Source organism: Etheostoma cragini, chromosome 20 (assembly GCF_013103735.1).
Source record: "Etheostoma cragini isolate CJK2018 chromosome 20, CSU_Ecrag_1.0, whole genome shotgun sequence".
NCBI classification, from domain to species: Eukaryota; Metazoa; Chordata; class Actinopteri; order Perciformes; family Percidae; genus Etheostoma; species Etheostoma cragini.
In genome coordinates, this window is record NC_048426.1 from 20608247 (window position 1) to 20627790 (window position 19544).

At 40.5% G+C, this 19544-nt stretch overlaps 1 protein-coding gene across 1 annotated transcript in view; it reads right to left on the minus strand.

The window, feature by feature from the left end:
* The window catches only part of alk (ALK receptor tyrosine kinase), a 305956-nt gene that overhangs the window by 238090 nt on the left and 48322 nt on the right, over positions 1-19544 (minus strand). The window lies entirely within an intron of this gene.

A 19544-nucleotide genomic window follows, 5' to 3' on the forward strand; every position in this document is an offset into this window, starting at 1 on the left:
CAGTGTTACTGTTAGAACAGTGTGATGCTATACTAATGTGAGTACAACTTGTCATTCCAATCAATTATTCACTAATTCAAATAATTGAATACCATAGACCATTGACAAGTGGATTAGCTACTGTGTTAATTGCTTGTCTTGTCATGCTTCCTGAATTTGTTACTCAGGTGGCGGATATCCATATCCGAATGCCATCGTCTACTTGTTATTACCTCACAGTCCTCCCAGCCAGCAGCTTGTATTCACGGAATATAAAGCATGCAGCGAACGCAGCATTAGGGGATGTGAGCAGTTCAGCTCATGCTTGTTGAAATAACATATCCAACACTGCTACAGCTTCAGGAAATAAATAATTGAAAATCGGTCAAAGCCGGTTCTTGTTCTTCTTTGATTGTTGTTTTTTTGGAAAGATGTGTTTTAATACCCTTTTCGGGTCCAGCTCCTGAAAAGGCAAAATGTAAAGCTGCATCAATAGATGACTCCACAGTCATCTATTGAATTATTTTCAACCAAATCAATCGCAGTGATGGCAGAAAGTAGAGGAAAACAAGTCCACTTTGAAAATAACCAAAATGATCTTTCCAGTGTGACATATAAACTGCCAGATAAAAAGCTGTTTACAGTAAGCTAGATTTAAAAAAATGCCTCCTCACACTTTTCCTGATATTCAAAGATTGAATTAAGTCACACTTCCTTTAGTAGCAGCCTTCAGCGGCTACATGAAAACATTTTACATCTCATGTATGACAAATGCACTGCTAATTCTTCTGGTGTACAGTTAAGTTTTGCGGTTTTTGTGCCTTGTTGCACATGCATGGAGGGCATTTAACCGTTTAACCTCGTGCTTAGCTTCATTGGGAACCCAGTGAAGCAGTTAGCTGGAAAGAGCAGAGAAAGGTCTTGTTCACAGGATGTTCCTCTTGGCTGCCATGGCCCCTGTGTGCCTCGGGGCGGAGCAGATCTCCTAATCATGTCAACCTGGGAAGTTGTTGATACCACTAGAAATAGTGTTACCAAATCAAGAAAGTAAGTAAGATTTAGTGGTTATGGAACGCCAAACATTTTCACTTGGCAGCCCAAGCATGGTGCCTGACAATTTTTCTAACATTTTTCTAGGTGCTGGCAGCCTTGTGTCATCAGTATCACCACACACTTTTTTTTTCACGTGTGTGCATAGAATAAAGTAGTTATTTTTGAGGAGGCAAACAAGAGGAGGATGCAGGGAAACACAGCAGATGATGCTGAACGTATTCATTTTGGAGTGCACTGGGATAAATAACGGTAAAGAACACAACTTGCTATTTTCAACTCGTTGTTTCTGCTCTCATACAGCCCCTCTTTCTCCTCCCCATCTCTATTGTATTCCACACACAGGCAATTTTCTGCTTTCATGTTGTCTGTCTCATTTTCTCAGCGACTCTTGTGCTCTGTCTCAAAGGGCACATTTAGAACCCCGCAAAATTAAGTCCCTCCTCTTCAGATTGATCCTTTCCCAGATTGTCCTATTTCTGACCTAATAGCTTTCAGCGTGCTTGAATAGGATTTAGTGTCCAGGGGTGTAAATGGTTGTAGTCAGTATGCAGAGTGGTTTCTCACAACATTCTTTTTATTCTCTTGAGCTGATAGAGAAAATAACTAAAATTACAAAAAAGACTAATATTCTGAGATGTGCTGTAAGAAGTCTTATGACCTCTGGAAACTCCATTAATGTTATGAGAACTTAAAGGATAAGTTCAAAATGTTTCTAGTCCATCTTAAATCAGCAGTCACATGCCCAAAAGAAACAATGTTTTTGCTAGTATAGTGTAATCATCCTTCTTTAATATTGACCATTAACAGTAAAATAATATGTTCCTGTTCATCTGAAGCTAATATGAGGTCTGATTATCACGCTGCAGCCAAGCAAAAACAAAAAAAAGTCATTGTTCGAGACGAGCGAGGTCTGCGCAGAATCGATCGCTGATCGCCGCCTGTCGCATGCCGGTTAGATTTGTGTCCGACTTAAGCCCGACTTGCTCTGACGTCATGCACTCGTAGGCATCGATAATCTCACGAGACCAAGGTGGCTGCAGTTCTCAGATGCAGGCAGCACAGGTGCTTTTCACTGACTGCAAGACCCAGGCAGACCTAGAGCATGCTGGGAAACGCCGGTCTCTCAGCTGATTTAACAGTTGACGTTTTTAGATAGACTTTTTATTGATTTTGAATTGGAGGGTTTTTAATTGCCATTTGTCTGATTTAAAGGCTTATTCTGTCCAGAACACATGTATGGCTGATAGTTACGGTGAGAAGTCAGGGAGCCGAAATCTGTTCAGATCACGGATCATCTGCTGTCCGTTCTTTAAAATCAGCAACAGATTGCATGTAGAGCATTTTGGGAGCTACTCTGTCATAATTAAAACAGCTGGAGAGTTGTACAAGATGATATATGGGTCTGATAAAATTTTGTGGAATCGGAATCGCACCACCGTGTTCCTGTCACTTCCTGTTCAGCCCGAAGGCTGCTGGAAACGACTGGACACGGTCCGACTTTACCGCAGCTTTTTGTCACCAACCCCCGGCTGTTGCCGCCTGCTCTCGTCCACTTTACAGGCTAAGCACAGTTCATCTCAAACAAACCTATTGTCTGGGGAAACAAAAGGGAGGTCGGGAGGGGGGGATTTCTTACTAAAAAGTCTGTAATTCTGGAAAAATATCTTCAGCTGATCTTTAGAGCTGACGTTAAAGACTGCGCTGTATTTTGTACCGCTTTGTCTCTTCCATTGGACACATATGTTAAGCAGGGATTGTTTTTCTCAGTTAAGGGGACATTTTACAAAAAACGAATGGTTATATTGTATATTAAACAATGTATAACTCAAGGTTCAAGGTACAATATGTGTCTCTACTGTAGGCTTTTCTCATTACAGAGTATATAGTACAAACTAAACATAATTTGTAAAAAAATAAGATAACAGCTTAGACGGGCTTTCGGTCATTACTTCAGTTGTGTGTGACAATAATTTCAACTCCACTGTCGCTTTTTATTCACAAGCCCTGTTATCTTCGCTGTAATGTATATTTACAACATGACTAAATCACACTGCTGTTTGAGTTCTTTGGACATTTAGAATGTCACAGAAGCAGCGTTATTGTGCAACACTAATATCCATAATATTTGTCTGCTCATCTGGTGTCGGGTCGCGGGGGGAGCAGCTCCAGCAGGGGACCCCAAACTTCCCTTTTCTGAGAAGTATTAACCAACTCTGACTGGTGGATTCTGAAGCATTCCTGGGCCAGGGTGGAGATATAATCCCTCCACCTAGTCCTGGGTCTTCCCCGAGGCCTCCTCCCAGCTGGGACCCAGCTGCACGTGCCTGGAACACCTCCATACGTCTTTACAGGTCTCCCTAAAAAAATCATTCAGACAGCTGCAGCTGATTCAGAACGCTGCTGCTTGAGTCCTCACTAAGACCAAGAAACTGGATCACATCACTCCAGTTCTAAAGTCTTTACACTGGCTTCCTGTGCCTCAAAGAACTGATTTCAAAATAATTCTGCTGGTTTAAAAATCACTAAACGGTTTAGGGGCAAACTACATTTCTGATCTGCTACTGCACTTTGAACCGACCAGACCTCTCAGGTCGTTTGGGACAGGTCTGCTTTCTGTCCCCAGAGTCACAACTAAACAGGGGGGGGGCAGCGCTCAGTTTTTATGCTCCACGTATCTGGAACAAACTCCCAGAGAACTGCAGGTCTGCAGTTCTTTTAAATCAAGGCTGAAGACCTTTCTTTTTGATGTTGCCTTTCTTTCAATGATTTCTTCAACTGAAGTGAATTTTTGTTGAAACTGTATGACAATCAGGGTAACATCGAAATTAAATGACTTGATTAGACAGATATTTGACTGTTCTGATGAACATTTCGAAACAATTAAGTGATAAAAAGGGAAAGTTTTATCATTATTGTTGGCTGAGTAACTTGGTGCCTTTTGGGATGTTTTTGTTAACAAATTTGTGAGATTAAGGTTGTGGCCATTCTGGGGGTATTTCTGAACAAGTAACAAATACATGTCTGAGAATTTCTCCAGCATGGGTGTGACATAGATCCTATGTTAAAATCTACATGAAACAGTTGGAGCTGTTCAGGATTTGGCAAAGTTTGCCATGATTAAACTAAGCCTTGTAGTGATGACTATATTGTAGTGTAAAGAGAAGTACAGTACTTCCACTCTTGGTTATGGGTAACCAGAGTACAAAGTCATATGATCCTGTGGGGCCTGTGGTAGATGGATTAGATGGTAAAGACACATGGTTCTGCCTTGTACAGCGACCTTATTGGTCAACAAAGTTTGGGTTTCCACAAAATGGTTATTGCGCTCCGATAGCGTGTGTGGGGCAGCGGCTTGTACACTGCCCCATACTAGCAGCCTAAAATCTGCTATTTCTTGTGTTTCTCACACCCTCCCAAGCCACCTCGAAGAATTCCTTCATGTGTCCACATGAACTGTGTTGTCTTGTGCATTATGTTGTGATGTTGTATTGTATATTATTATGTTGCTGTCTGCGTTGTTTCTTTTCGAGAAAGCGTGTGGTGGCGCTGTTCCATAGCTGCCGCCCGGAGGCTTGCTCCAACCTAAGTCAAATTCCTCGTATGTCTGTCATACCTGGCGAATTAAGCCGATTCTCATTCTGATTTATCTGCTTTTATATGTTGATTTCTTATACTGCAATGTAACTTTTTATTTTAATCTTTTTATGTAGAGCACTTTGAATTGCCCCGTTGCTGAAACATGCTATACAAATAAAGCTGCCTTGCCTTGCCTAATATATGAACCTGATCTTTACACCTCAGCAAAACCAATACTCCAGCAACAAATCGTGAAAAAAACACGACAGTTTATGTACAAAACACTTCGGTGACATTAGTGCCCATGGTAAATTATCAAGGGCCATGCCAAGATTATAAATCTAAATGGTGCATTTCTTCCTGGAAAATATCTCAGACCTTTATTTGGTGAGACAAACATTAATGAATCTGGTTGATGTACTGGTTGATCTCAGAAATGCATGCTGGGATACTTGTCTACCCCAAGCTTACACAAGTCACGCTACCAAAGCTTCCTCGATAGAAGCTACAACACTTCTGGAGATTTGGACCAGATTAGGCTTGATGCAGATTTTGAAGTAGAACAGTTCTTGTCCTAATAATGACAACATTTCACAAGTTCATGAAAGCAAGAACGCAGATAGAGAAAGAAGTTACTATATGTGCTCATACTTTGATGAATTTGTAGAAGAATGTAGCCCTGCCTTCTGTGAAATGCATGCTGGGATATGAAAGCCCTCCCACATTCTTGAGTTATTGAGTCCAAGAGAAGAATGAGGGGTAATGATACTACCAATCAACGCTCTCTGTGACAGTGACCAGACCAAGCAAAGCATGTGTCCAAGTTGTAGCAACGCTGCGCTATTTTGACTTCATTTTAGTGTATTTCCACATTGTGTGTATTTTGCATAAACACGTTTATATATACAGTATATACATATTTATAAAAAATGCTAATTCCCCTGACAGTACCTCCACATGGGGCTGATGTTGATAATAAGATTATTTTTAAGGGTAACGTGGCTTTTTGCAAACAATGCTGGCACATATAGCTTTGTATTAAATAAGGTTAATTTAACAAACCGGCAGCTGCTATAAAACAACCGGAACAAGAGGGAGAATACAAAGAATATAAAAACATTAGCAATAGCAATTACAAAGGCTGACAGGCATCGTGGTGGCTCAGTGGTTAGCACTTACAACTCTCAACAAGATGGTTCCGGGTTCGTTCTGTTCTTGGCCTTTCTGTGTACAGTTTGTGTTGGTTTCCTCTGGGTGCTCTGGTTTCTTCCCACCATGTGTGCTAGGTAACTAGGTGTAGTTGAAAATTAGCTGGCTGGCTGACACTGGCACATTTACAGAAATGTTGATTAATGTGAAATTTTTCTAAGAAATCTAAATAAGTATGAAACTTTTCTTTATTTTCTGAGCCCAGTAGATAGCGCTACCTGTTCAACAAAAGGTGGAAAGCACACTAAATTGATCTCATGTCTCATGAAGCTACATTTGGACATCAATGGGAATTAGTCGCAGCCTGCGGAGTCATGCATCATCATATAAGAGGTGTAGCTGACACACGGCTAGAAACATAAATGACGCTCTCTTGCTGATCTTAATGCATAATTAACATTTAACATTACAAGGCTTATTCTTTTTGGTATTAAAATATTTATGACTGAGTTTACACTTGAGTGAGCCAAGGAATGCTAGAAGGGTGTACACTGAAAGATGTCTTTATACGACAAAACCGGCTACATACTGCTTTTCGTTGTAGACAAATGTCACGTTAAAGTTTCAGTTCCTCACAAAGATAGCTGCAACACCCCAACGGGCGGTTTCCATTCCCCAGTCCACCTGACCTGCATGTTTTTTGGACTGATGCCCAAATCTCAATCCAACCATGAGAAAACATGCACCATATTAGAGTACAAAAAAGAATTCTCAGCTCCGGGGATATATCCAGAGTCCTTCATGCTTGAAGCCAACACTGCTAAGCACCCAACCACTGCCAAACCTTAATGATTCAGTTTTCCAGATTTTCCCAGCTGGTCCAAGGTTCAAAGTTTGAGTGATGTGTGTTTCATGCCAAAAAAAAGTATTTAGTGCTCCTCCCTGACATTGTTTATAGTCAAGGTGGAAAAGTATGTAAAACAGTATTTAGGGGCGCCTGGTTAGCTGGTAGAGGGGGCGCCCATATATAGAGGTTCACTTCTTGACGCAACTGGCCCGGGTTCGACTCTGGCCTGTGGCCCTTTGCTGTATGTCATTACCTCTCTCTCTCCCCTTTTAGATTATTAAAAAAGTTAATTTCACTGAAGCCCGGTCTAATGAAATTCTTTTCTGCTCTCAGCCAATTTGCAACACTCGCACAGTGCTTTGTCTATTAGACAGAAAGAGGAACTCTGGGATAAATGATCACTTTCCATAAAGAATTAATGCGCTAAAACATTACTGAGCACAATTGAAATGAATAAATCAAAAGTGCAATTTAGGAGCTTCTGATCGATATTCAATAAAAGACCTGATCAGGGATTCAAACTAGTGACATTTAAGCCACAAGCCTGCAATTCTAACCTTTAAGACTACAGCCAACCCTTCAAGCACAGTCTAAAGTGTGGTGGCTACTGTCTTGCACAACACAAAGTAGCAATGGTGCAATGAATAAGATCAAAATGCCATGTCAATAAATAAATAATAAAAAAAGATGCATTGTGCTTGACATTCATTAAGTAATGCTGTTATGTTGTTGCAAATTGAGCCGATTCAAAGGTCAATTTAATTTTCCGTCTATAGTCGATGAAGAGATAAACATTTGTAGAAATCATCATAATCTCATGAATATTATTAATGTGATTTTTGTATCATTTTGCATAATCAGATCGGCTGTGTGTTTGCCGTGTTGTATTTTAACAGGAGCAGCCATTTATTTCACCCCAGAGAAATTGATAGAAAATCTGACTTTAACAATTGTGTAGCCTGCTCTTTTTTTTCCGGAGTCAAATCTGCTCACTCACACGCACGCTGCACCAAAGTAATGACAAGCTACAATCGCATAAAACGTTAAATTTATTCCACTTAATAGCCCACATAGGAGACATAATTAGACATTTTATGTAAATCTTCAGGATATTGGTTATTGCGTAGCAATAATGAAACTAAATGACCTCAGTGAGGTGAACAGCAAAAACTCACACAAGGAATGTTTGGCATTATTAAAAGATGGCAAGGTAAAGAATCCTTCATGTCTGCAGCTTAAATGAAAATAATGTTCATGGAGCAATACGTATGGTAGGTTTTTAATGCTGCTAGATATTTGCATGTGCCTCTGCTTTCTGATGACTAACACACTAATGCTCTATATTTATGAATCTTTGATTACAGTTACATTGGGCCATAATGTACAATGCAACACATTTTTCTATTTTTCAGGATCTACCTTATGCATGTGCAACACATTGGTCAGTCCCTGAGGCATAAAGAATAAGCATGTACAGTAGCAGATTGATGTCTCTGGATAATTACCAGCACCCTGAAGAGTTTGCCATCAACCTAAACCAACCTGTCAGGCGCACTCTTGACCTGTAAGCACATTAAAGCTGCTAAACTTTGTAGATTAACACTCTCAAAGTGTGATTAATGACACTTGATGAAGAACATTAGCAGCCTATTGTAGCCCTGGTAGATGATGCCCCCCCTGTTGAGTACACTGCAATTTAATGAGCATAAGGAAAGAACACAACAAGAGAGAGATGATCAAGATGGAGCCAATTTGCACGTCTATGATGGCAAGCACTGCTGTAACGAGGACAAAAGCAGACATTGATAAAGAGGTGGAAATGAACGGGAGGGAGCAGGAAGCTGATCCAATTTCCATGTTTAATTAAAGTGACCCTTGTGTTTTTGATTGGAGCCCATGCAGTATTTGACAGACACATTGCTGTGTGCACAGGAAAATATTGGTAAGTTGACTAATTAAAGTAACTGACTTATTGATCAGATAATGAAACCGTTAAACAGCAGCAGCTGGTGAAAAAACACAGACCATCGCTCATTATATTTGCTGGGGCTGTCTTGCTTGCCTCACTGAGCCTGGGGTCCCAGATTCATTTTGACAGGGATTTCAGGGCTCTTCTCAACGGGCCAGTGCATATCTATGCAGCATGTGGTTACCTGCACTCTAATGCTTCACTAACATACTTAATGGGAGCTTAAGCCTTGCCAGATGAGTGAGTGTGTCATGTGAATGCAAACGGGCCTTACTCATCACTGGACTGACTGCTGAGCGTATCCCTCTGCTGTTGCTTTTTCTACCTTTCACTTTGGAAGAAAATGTGTCACTGTTATGTTAACACCATGTGGTGCTTGTGTTTGAGATGATTGGGTAGTTGGGTAGTAGTATACCTGATCTTTATCTTATCTACTGCACAATGGTAGAACAACAAAAGTAAACTACATTCCAATACATTCTCTTAGGGGGATCAAACGCAGCACAAACACATACTACAGAATGTATTCTAAGATTTTCTTTTACTCCTTTATGTTCATTTGATCTAATAAGAAAAAATGCTACATTGCTGCCATTTAATTCTGGTGCGGTTTGTGTGTACGCTGGCTTTTTACAAACAGAAAGCAGTAAACACGAAGGCATATTGACTGACAGTAACTACAATTGAACGTGTTTTATTCATCTTGCATCATTAGGACCAACGTGAAAACACATTTCTGTGATTGACAGCGCATGTAAGAAATAAGTTATGAGCATTCTTACTCAAGACTGAAATAATAATGGACAGAAATAGGACCAAAAAAAAAGTGTCTTGAAGGAACTGCCAAAATACATGGAATATGACACAGATTTACCACACCTCTGTTTTAACAAATTTTCACTTTCTTATGTGTCAGGAAAAATCCCATCCCTTTATTGCTGGCATGCATATATGATACTAATTATGCAATCTTTCTAGTAACGATTTAGCCTCAAGGGGCAATGGCCAATATTTCGAGGGGTTGCGGTGTGGCCAGCGCATTTCCGAGCCAAGACTTTCACATCCACACGCCGGTCATTGTTTATAGTCTGATAAGCTACCAGAACCAGGTCTGAACAACATTTCGGCCAATTTCTATAAGCAGATATCTTCATATGAATAGAGATACATTTAAAAACTGTTCAATCGTCCGAGATTGCATTTTGGCCAATGCGTTCCGCCTCACTACACAGACTGTTTTCCTGCAAGCAACCAAAGCCAACTCAACGTGGTTGGAAATGGAAACCAGAGCTCTTCTGGTCCTTCCACATATCACAATCAGAAGATTGATTTAAAGGTAGTTTAGTTTTGGAATTTTAAGCAACAAACCCATATCTACTTCCCCCACCACCCCGTCCAGTTGACTCACAGTACTATCCCACTGTCAAGGTGTCAGTATGCTTCAAACCAGGTGTGTGTCATATGTGTCTAGGCTATTTCTGTAACTTTTTGGCAAACTCCCTTTACTTACTATCTTCGAGTGTGGCTATTCAGAACCGTTCCGAACACTTTTGCCTTCAGACGTGGTTGAAAAACATGTCCTACCAGATAGTTTGACTAGTTTGACCATATTGAAACATTTACTGTGTAGCAAAATACACAGAAAAACACACATTAGGCAGATGTCTTTGGCTAATTTGTGGATGCCAAACTTTCTGTTTAATTAGTCTCATCCTGCTCAAAAGGTAGCATCCTACCACTTTAATAACATAAACAATGAGCTACTGAGGTTTCGTTGTCCTTGGCTATCTCATTTGACCGTATCTTCTGGGTCCCTTGTAAAATGTAGAATCAGTAGCATTTATGAACATAACGTCAAAGTTGTCAGTCTTTGACAGACCGTTACAGTCCAGCTGATGATTTTCTCATGTCTCACATTTTTTTAGTCTTCTGCCTTGTTCCTAAACGCCAACTGGTACACGATGAGCCATGTCAGTGAAGTCAAGAGACGGGAGTATTAAGAATGAAGGACAGCAAAAAGAAGGAGAACAGTGAAGGATGCTGAACTGAGCCAATGTTGTTCATAAGTCATTCTACTTTTCAAAAATCTCACCTTAAATGAGGTCACTGGGGAAAAAGGGAAAAAAATCTTAAAACAAGCCGCTGGGATAGGTTTCTTACACTCTTCACTTCACTGGCACAACCTTCTTGCACTCAACCGCCAAATGACGGGGGGAGGAGTGAAAGAGGGGTAAAGTGAATCCAAAGAGAACAGGAAATGCTACGAGCAATCTATCTGTCATTAGAGATGTTAGCGATAGCAAGGGGACGATTGCATGGAGTAGTGAATAAGAGAAAAGGAAACTAATCGGCCTCTGTCTATTCAATTCTGACACATTGCTTTACTGGAGTTGACAAGCTTTGAAAAAGAGGCGAGTTTGATGAGGGAGACAGCTAAGAAATGCCTCAAAAAAACATGGCCGCTTTGCATAATGGGACAGACAGAGCCCTATTTTATTTTAATAAACAATGCAGAAGAGGATGTGCTTGGCTGTGCCTGCATTTGTGCATTCCAAGCACAGGTGTGTGTTGCAGTTCTTTTTCTGCCCGGAGGCCTTTAGCCACACTGCAAACCAGGGAGCTCATAAATGAGGCTCTAACAAGACTGGCGTCTAATGAGAAAAGTGGAGGCTCCACAAACCAGAAAGCCGTTTCCAGCACTCAGGAAACAGTAACATTTAGTAGTACTGGCTGTGTTAACATCCAATTGCAGCCTAATCCATTTGCCTTCAAGTTGTATTCATTTACACAAAGAAGCAAAGGATTAGGTGATTTTACAGAGTAAAGGAAAAAACGGACTCGTAGCAAAAGAGCGGGGCCGCTGCCACCCTCAAAGGAACAGAACCCACGCTAATGCTCACAAGGCCGAATGGTAGGACATGTCTGTCAGATAGCAGATATGTGTGTCTACAGGAAAGCAACGAGAAAATGGCAAGTCTAAGACAAGAAGGGCCTAAAATGGAGTTCAGGGAAGCTGCTTTGAATTCTAAAACAATCTGGATGCGCTCTGTGGGTCTCAGCATCCTTTTGATGGGGAAGTTTGTGCCTATGATTGATTGGCAAGTATTTCAGATAAGGGCTCTATTTGGCAAGGAGTGTTGGCTGGCAGTGATGAGGCAATCAGGGCTCTTGCCTTGAATCAGGCAGAAAATGCTTTGGCATAATTTAGCTTCTAGGCTGACTGAGAATGAAAAGAGCTTAGAGGCCAAAAGGTTTGCTCTTTTTATTGACGTGAGCAGGAGTCAGCCCAAATGAACAGGAAGAGCTTCTCCGGTTCAACAATACTATCAGAATCACTTACATTGACTTTATTGATCCTACTTATTTAGTTCAATTAAAAAAACAAAGAAGAAGCTGTCAAATCATCTGGTTATACAACAGACACACTGTTGTCCTGACTTACAAGCTTGACAGTCAGGTTTGTAGTACTAGGGGAAAAAGGGGACTGAGTACCCAGGACCCTAGAAAATGCCTTTCCACAGGGCCCAGCATTTTGAGCTATGCCCCTGTCTACAGTCTTCTCCTTGTGGAGTAACATGATCAAAAGACAAATCTGAAGGGTTGTATGTACTGTATTACCGAATAGGTGTATTATGTTATTGTTTGACTTTATTGCTTGACTTGGGCATTATTCAGGTCTGGTAATTATATCAGATAAATCGTATGAATTTTAATAGAAAAAGATAAGATTACTCACCAGCTTCACAGCCTCACAGTCCTTTGATCCATGAATGGCAATATAATCAGATAGGTTAAAAAGTCCAGTTTAATCCATTTATCTAAAAGACTTATGTGAAAACGACAACAAACATTAATAGTTTTAACCAAACTCTACACACTGGGCATTCACTCCATTGCAGAACTTCCTTGTTGATCTTTGACCTACCGTAGTTACCATAGCTGAGGGGCACAGGTTTTTGCAAACAACAATTTCAATGGACAGCTGCGGGACATTCACTTTCCTCAAAAGAAGTGTGTGTACTTGCTCTTGACAATGTCAAGGCCAATTCTGAGCCAGCTGTTCTAAAACATTGAAATGATAAAAGCGAAATGGAAAATTACGAAAATAATGTATTGTCACCCAATTCGATTTGTGGGAAAAACATAAACAATTCTGAGCTGCGTGTGATTTTTGCACTCATTTAATGAAACTTAATGACCTGTGTTCCAGAAAGCAATATCAGCAGCATGTTGAAAAGATCGTAATTGGGTTCTGCTTTCTGACACCGTGTTTGTGTATGTGTGTGAGTGAAAGGGAGAAGGATTGTTCCTACAAAATGTGGGAAGTTCTGATGTTTATTTCAAATTCATACACAGCAAGAAGTGAAGAGATCATTGTTGTAAATTAAGGTTTTGTGTGTTGTTCAAAGACCAGAAGAGAACTTAAAATTAGATTTCTCTACAGATATTTATTCCTCAAAGGGAAGCTATGACAACTGAGGTGATTTGAGATGTTCCTACCCAATTCCAGAAGGGTTTGAACTTAAATGTTAATTTTCTTTTGTTGGATTTGTGAATTGCATTTAGGTCACAGATGTCTTTAGAGCCAAAACCAGTAACGTTAATCTGCATGGGCACAGGGGAGAGAAATCCACAAAAAAGAAGGGTTATGCACCGGATTTGATTTGGGCTTCCTCTCTTGCCGACTGTAGCCCTAATGCCAGGCTGCTTTTTATATCTCCGACTTATGCTGAGCCAATGTTCAGATAGCCTTTTTGTCAGCGATTCCCGGTGTTTGAGCATTCAAACCTGAGTGGTCACAACACAAACGTCACTGCGGGGTTGATCTACAAAGACATCACTTTGTGTCTGTGACAGCAACATGTCAGCTTGACTTTCCCTGTACACATTTCAAAGTGAGATACATCAGTGGGGACGGCAGGATTCTTGTGCTTTCTGTCCTATGCTACAATCATCAGTGTTTCCAGGAAGCAGAGCTCAGCCGAGGAGAGTAAACACATTCCAGCCTAACCCATGACATTTAAAAGTCAAAATTATGTGAACAAAAATGAGAGCATGTCACAGTGTTTATTTAAATAAACCTCAGAGGAGGAGAGAGATGCTGGGAAATGAACTGGGTTGGTATGCATCAAGGAAAGGCTTTGGCAGACAAGGTTACCTGGGTCCTCATACTTAAAAATATACAGTAGATGTCTTTGCAACCTAGTTCTACAAACTAGGCTGCACCTTGCATAGAATGACAGACAGAACAAGAAGAGAGGAAAAGTGAAAGTGAAGAACCATCAGAGGCAAGAGGCAAGCTGGATTTTAATTGGCTCTTTGTTTTTCATCAGTCCCAGAAGAGACAATATTTATGAGTTTGATATTTCTTGGTTGCTGCAAAGTAACAAGACCGCCCGGTTGAACGTGGCGTGCAATGAATGTTTTTCTTTTTTCTTGTAGTGGCTTGACATTTTACACGCTCTGCCAAATTTATTCTGGAGTACAGCATGCTGTCGATGTTAGCCTGAATCCTGTGAGAGGTGGTGAGTGCAATGACAGTTACGGCAACGCAGATTTGGACAGTGACAGTAACTATTAGAGAAACGGCTGTTGTCAATTAATGTGATAAAAATGGACGAAAACAGACAATAATATGTGTGGAGAAGCGGTGTCATGATTTGCTAAGTTTTGATCTCACAACTGAAAAATATTGGGCTCAGATGCAGTTTGAAATTGTATAACAGAGGAAAGACCATCATGCCTAAACTACCATCATTTGCATTCATTTAACTGTATAATGAGCCAAAGGGCCAGGTGGAGACAGAAAAGAAAGTGTTTAACCAAACCAAAACGCTGGGAATCAGATTAAGATATCCGTGGAAAAGGCTTGCATAATAGAATACCCAGACAGATAAGCTGTGCTATGAAATTATTGATGAGGTTTTGCAGTTTTGATGCAAATGTTTGGCTAACCTGACCTGGGGTTAATCTGAACTTGAGAGATTCTATTGTGAGGGAAAAGTCCCGGCCCCTACCTCTCAATGTAGAGCTGATGATTCACACTCATCTGAAATACATCCAGTGCAGCCTTATTACCGTGGGTGTGTGTAGATACCATTTAAATACCAATGAAAGCTTGAATCATGCTTCTGTCTGAGGCAATGGAGAAATGCCATCCGTTTATTCAGGAAACGTGATATATTTTTGGTTTAATATGATTAAAAACATAAAGCCTGCGTTTTATTGAGATGCATTCACTCGATCACAGTTTCTCATCCATGCAGAATGGTTCTTGCTTGTTCAGGATCTTCAAAAAAAGATCTGTCTCTAGCCTTCTTATTAGTGGGGACATTTGGGCCTTTTTAACTCGAAGTAGAACTTCATACTTTCACTGGTAAGAAACAAAGAAAAACTAAGAGTGTAAAACTGGCAAATATCATCCCACACATCTACCCACTAGCACTCAAGTGCACCTTAAGACGCCCACTAACGCTGTCCTGCATAATCTTCAGGTTGGCTCGCGCAGACTTTTTGATTTAACTCAATAACACTTGACCTACTGTACATTCCAAACAAAAGTGCTGCAAGGGTTCAGCACATAAGTCAGAAAAAAATGTGAGCACCCTGTCAGCTGGGAGACTGGGCATCAGGAGGTGTATTAAAATAAACCAAAAAAGAATTTGAACAAATGCCGAAAATCATTGGTAGAGGTAGACAGGGTAGCTTATACATCAACCTCCTAGACACAGTTAGCCCGCGTTCACATGCACCCAGAAACACCCAGGTAATCATGAAAGGTAGGCTTTGATGAAGTAACAGCTGTTCGTCACGTCGTCCAACAGAAGGGCATTTATAGCAGCCTCGAGGAAGCGCAGATACTAGAGCTAATCCTGCATGCTTCCACTTGGCCATAACATTAAAAATGTTTCCATGGGGCAACTTTACCTGAATTTCCCCCTCCCACACGCCTCAGCAGCAGCCCCTCTGGTGCCACATCTCTCCAGCGTCACTACCTCTGTAATAACTGGGCATCACTTCAGGCAGGACTCTCGCCTGAGCTCCAAATTCACACGTCTGTTTGTCTCTCAAAAGTTTGATTCCCGTTGCCCGAGGCGGAGTGAGAGTGAATATATGTGCTAAAAAAAAAATAGGCCACACACTGCAAGAGACCAAACCGAGTGAGTTTGACCTTGTGTAGCACTCTAAAGATGTTATGCAATTCAGCTAAAAGAAACAGCAACTGTCAGGAGTTTTACAATGAGAATAGTGAATCTGTGAATAACCTAAAGAAAGATTTTGATCACAGGGTCCTGAATTAGTACTTGTGTATTGTAAAAAGAAATGCAGCTACCTTTTAACTGTTTATTATGGGTACAATGAAAAATCTAACGTCTGACATTTCTCAGGCCTGATAGTCTTGCCTTGACTGGACATGCAAGATTTTCTTGGAGTCGACTGTAACCCAAAACATCTGATTATCCTATACTTCCTTAGCATCAAGCTTTGGCACCTTGCACATGTAAATCCCAGTAGTTGGAACTTTTGGCAAGCTAGCTAATGTGTACATATGTGTAGCTTCCTGTGAAGACAGGATGAGTAGAAAGGCATACTTGATATGGTGCAGTTTCCAATTTCTTTGAAACAGATATGCATCGATAAACCTTTTGACAACACTTGATTTTGATTTTACTTTAGCTGCTACAACTTTAGCTGCTATTTCTGGCTTTTGTCTAATGAGAGATACTCCTTAATAAATAATAATATAAAATCCAATTAAATAATGAGCTCCAAGACTGGAATTGTTATGAACTCTGCATCACGTAGAACCATACCAAAAATAACCGGGGAAATAAATCCAGAGAATTTTTCACTCGTAAATAGCTAATTACTATTCTTGAAACGTCAAACACTGTAACTCTTTATATTTTGTGAGGGCATGGGTGAAGACAGAGGCAATCATTTATAATTAGAGATGTCTGGGCAATATGTCTGTTAAAACGTTAATGAAGTCCCAGTCTTCAGCGCAGCTTCACTCAGAGACACATCTCAGTCACAAAGTGCTGAGTTGCAGATCAACCCTGAGCTTATTGCCCTCCCAGAGAGCTCTGGGGTACCCGTGTACCGTCCTGCCCCCCCTGGTATCTTCTACCACAGCCTGCTGGGAGCAAAGCAGGCAAGCATGGGTGATTGTGGCAAAAAAGAGACTCACATTGAGGCCTCTGTGTGCACTGCCTCTCTAAGCTGCTTTGGTCTGCAGCATTGCACTTTTATAAAGTGCTGGCTTGTGCCATGGATCCTAAGCTTGCCATTCAGGGGCCAGCAGGCAGTCTTGGGATATACATAGTGACAGAGATGAAGAGAGACAGACAGAGAGACAGACAGACACAGAGAGGGATAGGTACGAAGGGAATGAGAGAATAAGATCACAAGTGTTAGCCAAGGGGCATTGGTGTGTCTATGAAACACTGAGCCACACACACACCCACACACACACCCACACCCACACCTACACACACACACACACAGACACACACACACACACACACACACACTCCAAGAACCCCCTCTGGCAAAATCTCCCTAGTGTTCATAATTTGATTTCAGATCTGTACGTCAGCACTCACTGTGCATGTGAGTGAGAAAAACGAGCAGAAGAAGAAGCTCTTGCTCTTTCCTGTGTTCTGCCCGTCCACATTGCTCGCATTGCCCCAACTCTCCTGATGCTAATGAGTTTGAAAAAAAAATTGAGCCTATTCTTATTTTGTCAGCGAGCCTCTCAGGTCTTCCTCTTTATCTTCCTGTTTGCAGCGTACAAGGCCGCGCTCTCGCCCTCTTTTCTCAAAGGATTAGACATGCAGTGTTGAGGGCCTTTGCATACAAAATGGCAAGGGATAAGAAGAAAGATATACCTTAGTGTGGACTCCAGGGCAGTGATTGGATACCCCATTTAACAAATTGGAGATGGTTGTTTCTGACAGCTCCTTGTTGACCGAATATAGCAATAATACACTATCCTACATTGTGGGTGTAATAAGAGAGATAATTAACAGTTTATGTTTTAATTTCTACCTTTCATCTTCAAAATACAGAAACAACTCCTCCGCAATTATGCATAAAATAATTGTTTGGATTTTTTTCATAATGATCAAAATGCTTGAAGCTGCAATATAGGAAATAACTTTAGATATTGCTGAAAAGATTCAGATTGTGTTTTATATGCCATGTGTGCATTTTACGAGTTTGGAGCAGCTTATATGATTTACATATATTATTCAAACACTATAAAATGTGCCGGCACAGTTTTAATCAGACAATTATCACCAGCTAGCTATCATTTAAAATGAAACTCAGTAAAAAAATAAAATAAAAAATGCAATCATCAATAGCTGTTTTACCTCATCCTAGGTACTGTCCTTCTTTGTATTGTACTTGTTAAGTTTTTTTTGTCACCCTCTCTTTTTTCTTCTTCTGTATCCGTTTGCTTTCTGTCTTTCTTGCATTCTTGACCTGCCAAGGGACTAGAGATGAAAATCAGCTTTATGGATAACTCTGACACATTTAGATTTTGAGTGGCAACAAAAAAATGTCAATTGACATAATTGTCCCTTTTAAATAAACACATAAATAAGAAATCTCTCACAAGATGACGATCCCCTTTACCCCAGTGTAACATTACAGATATTACAGAAAATAAGATAAAGTATAATAAGTCTCTTTTAAGAACAAAATACTTGAATGCATAGCTACAGGACTGGATGGGGATGCAATTTGCTGATAAACAGTCTTTTTTTAATTCTAAACCAGGAGAAGGTCAAATGTAATGCTCAAGCAGCTGAGTGAGGCATAGACATACACATTAATCCTGTCCTGTGCAAGGCACTGTACCAAGCCTCTACAACACTGCTGAATCATCTCAAAAAGCCTCCAGCTATCTTTAACTCGAGCAGATCAATCTTGGGGAAAAAGGCAGAGGTCTGACAATATCCGAGGCAAGATATTGAGATGCTGTGCACACTGCTTTATTTTCCCCTCCATCTTCACAACGTTGCTTGCACAAGATGCCAGAAAATGGGAAAAAAGGAGCTTCAGTTATTCCAGTTGCCAGGAGCAGTAGCTCTTAGGTGTTGAATGACTACTACCCAATGGCCTTTACATCCTCAGTAATGAAAGTATTTGTGAAAACAATTTAAAAAGCTATTCTCTGCAACATTGAAAACCCATTGGCTTCCTTTCTGTTTGCACGCAGGTACTTTCACCCTTTTGAACCTCAACTACAAACAACCAGAGGGACCAAAGCCACATGCAATGCTGTTGTTGATATACTTTCTTTTTTTCAATCACCTATTAATGTTCTGTGCGCTGACACAGAATCACTCTTCCGCTCTTTCTCTGGATGTCAAGCTGGACGTCAGTGCCCCAGATGTCTTCAGGGTTTTGTATTGTCTCACTGTGTGTAAAGTTGATATATGAATGACTGCCAAGGATATGCCAAGAATAACAAGGACACAAATATTGTTGAGATCACAGATCATGCTGTGATTCTCTGTCTACTGTGGGATGTAGACTAGGGTGACCATTATTTGATTTCCAAAAAAGAAGACCGGCCTGACCTTGAAACTCAAATTCAGACTTCTCAGGTTAAAGAACATGCTTTATTATAGCTCAATGGTATAAAAATAACGTATGTAATAAACTAAAATATGTAACAACCTGTAACAAAATAATAGCTCTTTTCAAATAAATGAATAAATAAATATGAAATAATGTTCTAAATATGACCTATTCTGTGTCAGCTTCAACTAAATATCTATTAAAGCCTTTTCAAGTGATAAGAAAAGGTTTTTCGGTGTCGATGTGAGCGTTGTGATCTCCAGCACCGTTATTAGACACTGAAACATACTGTATGTACTAGCTTTGCACACGGTGCACACCGCCTTTCCACTTGTCCCGACAGGGATGGTACGTGGAAAGTTTTTTTTGCAGTTCATC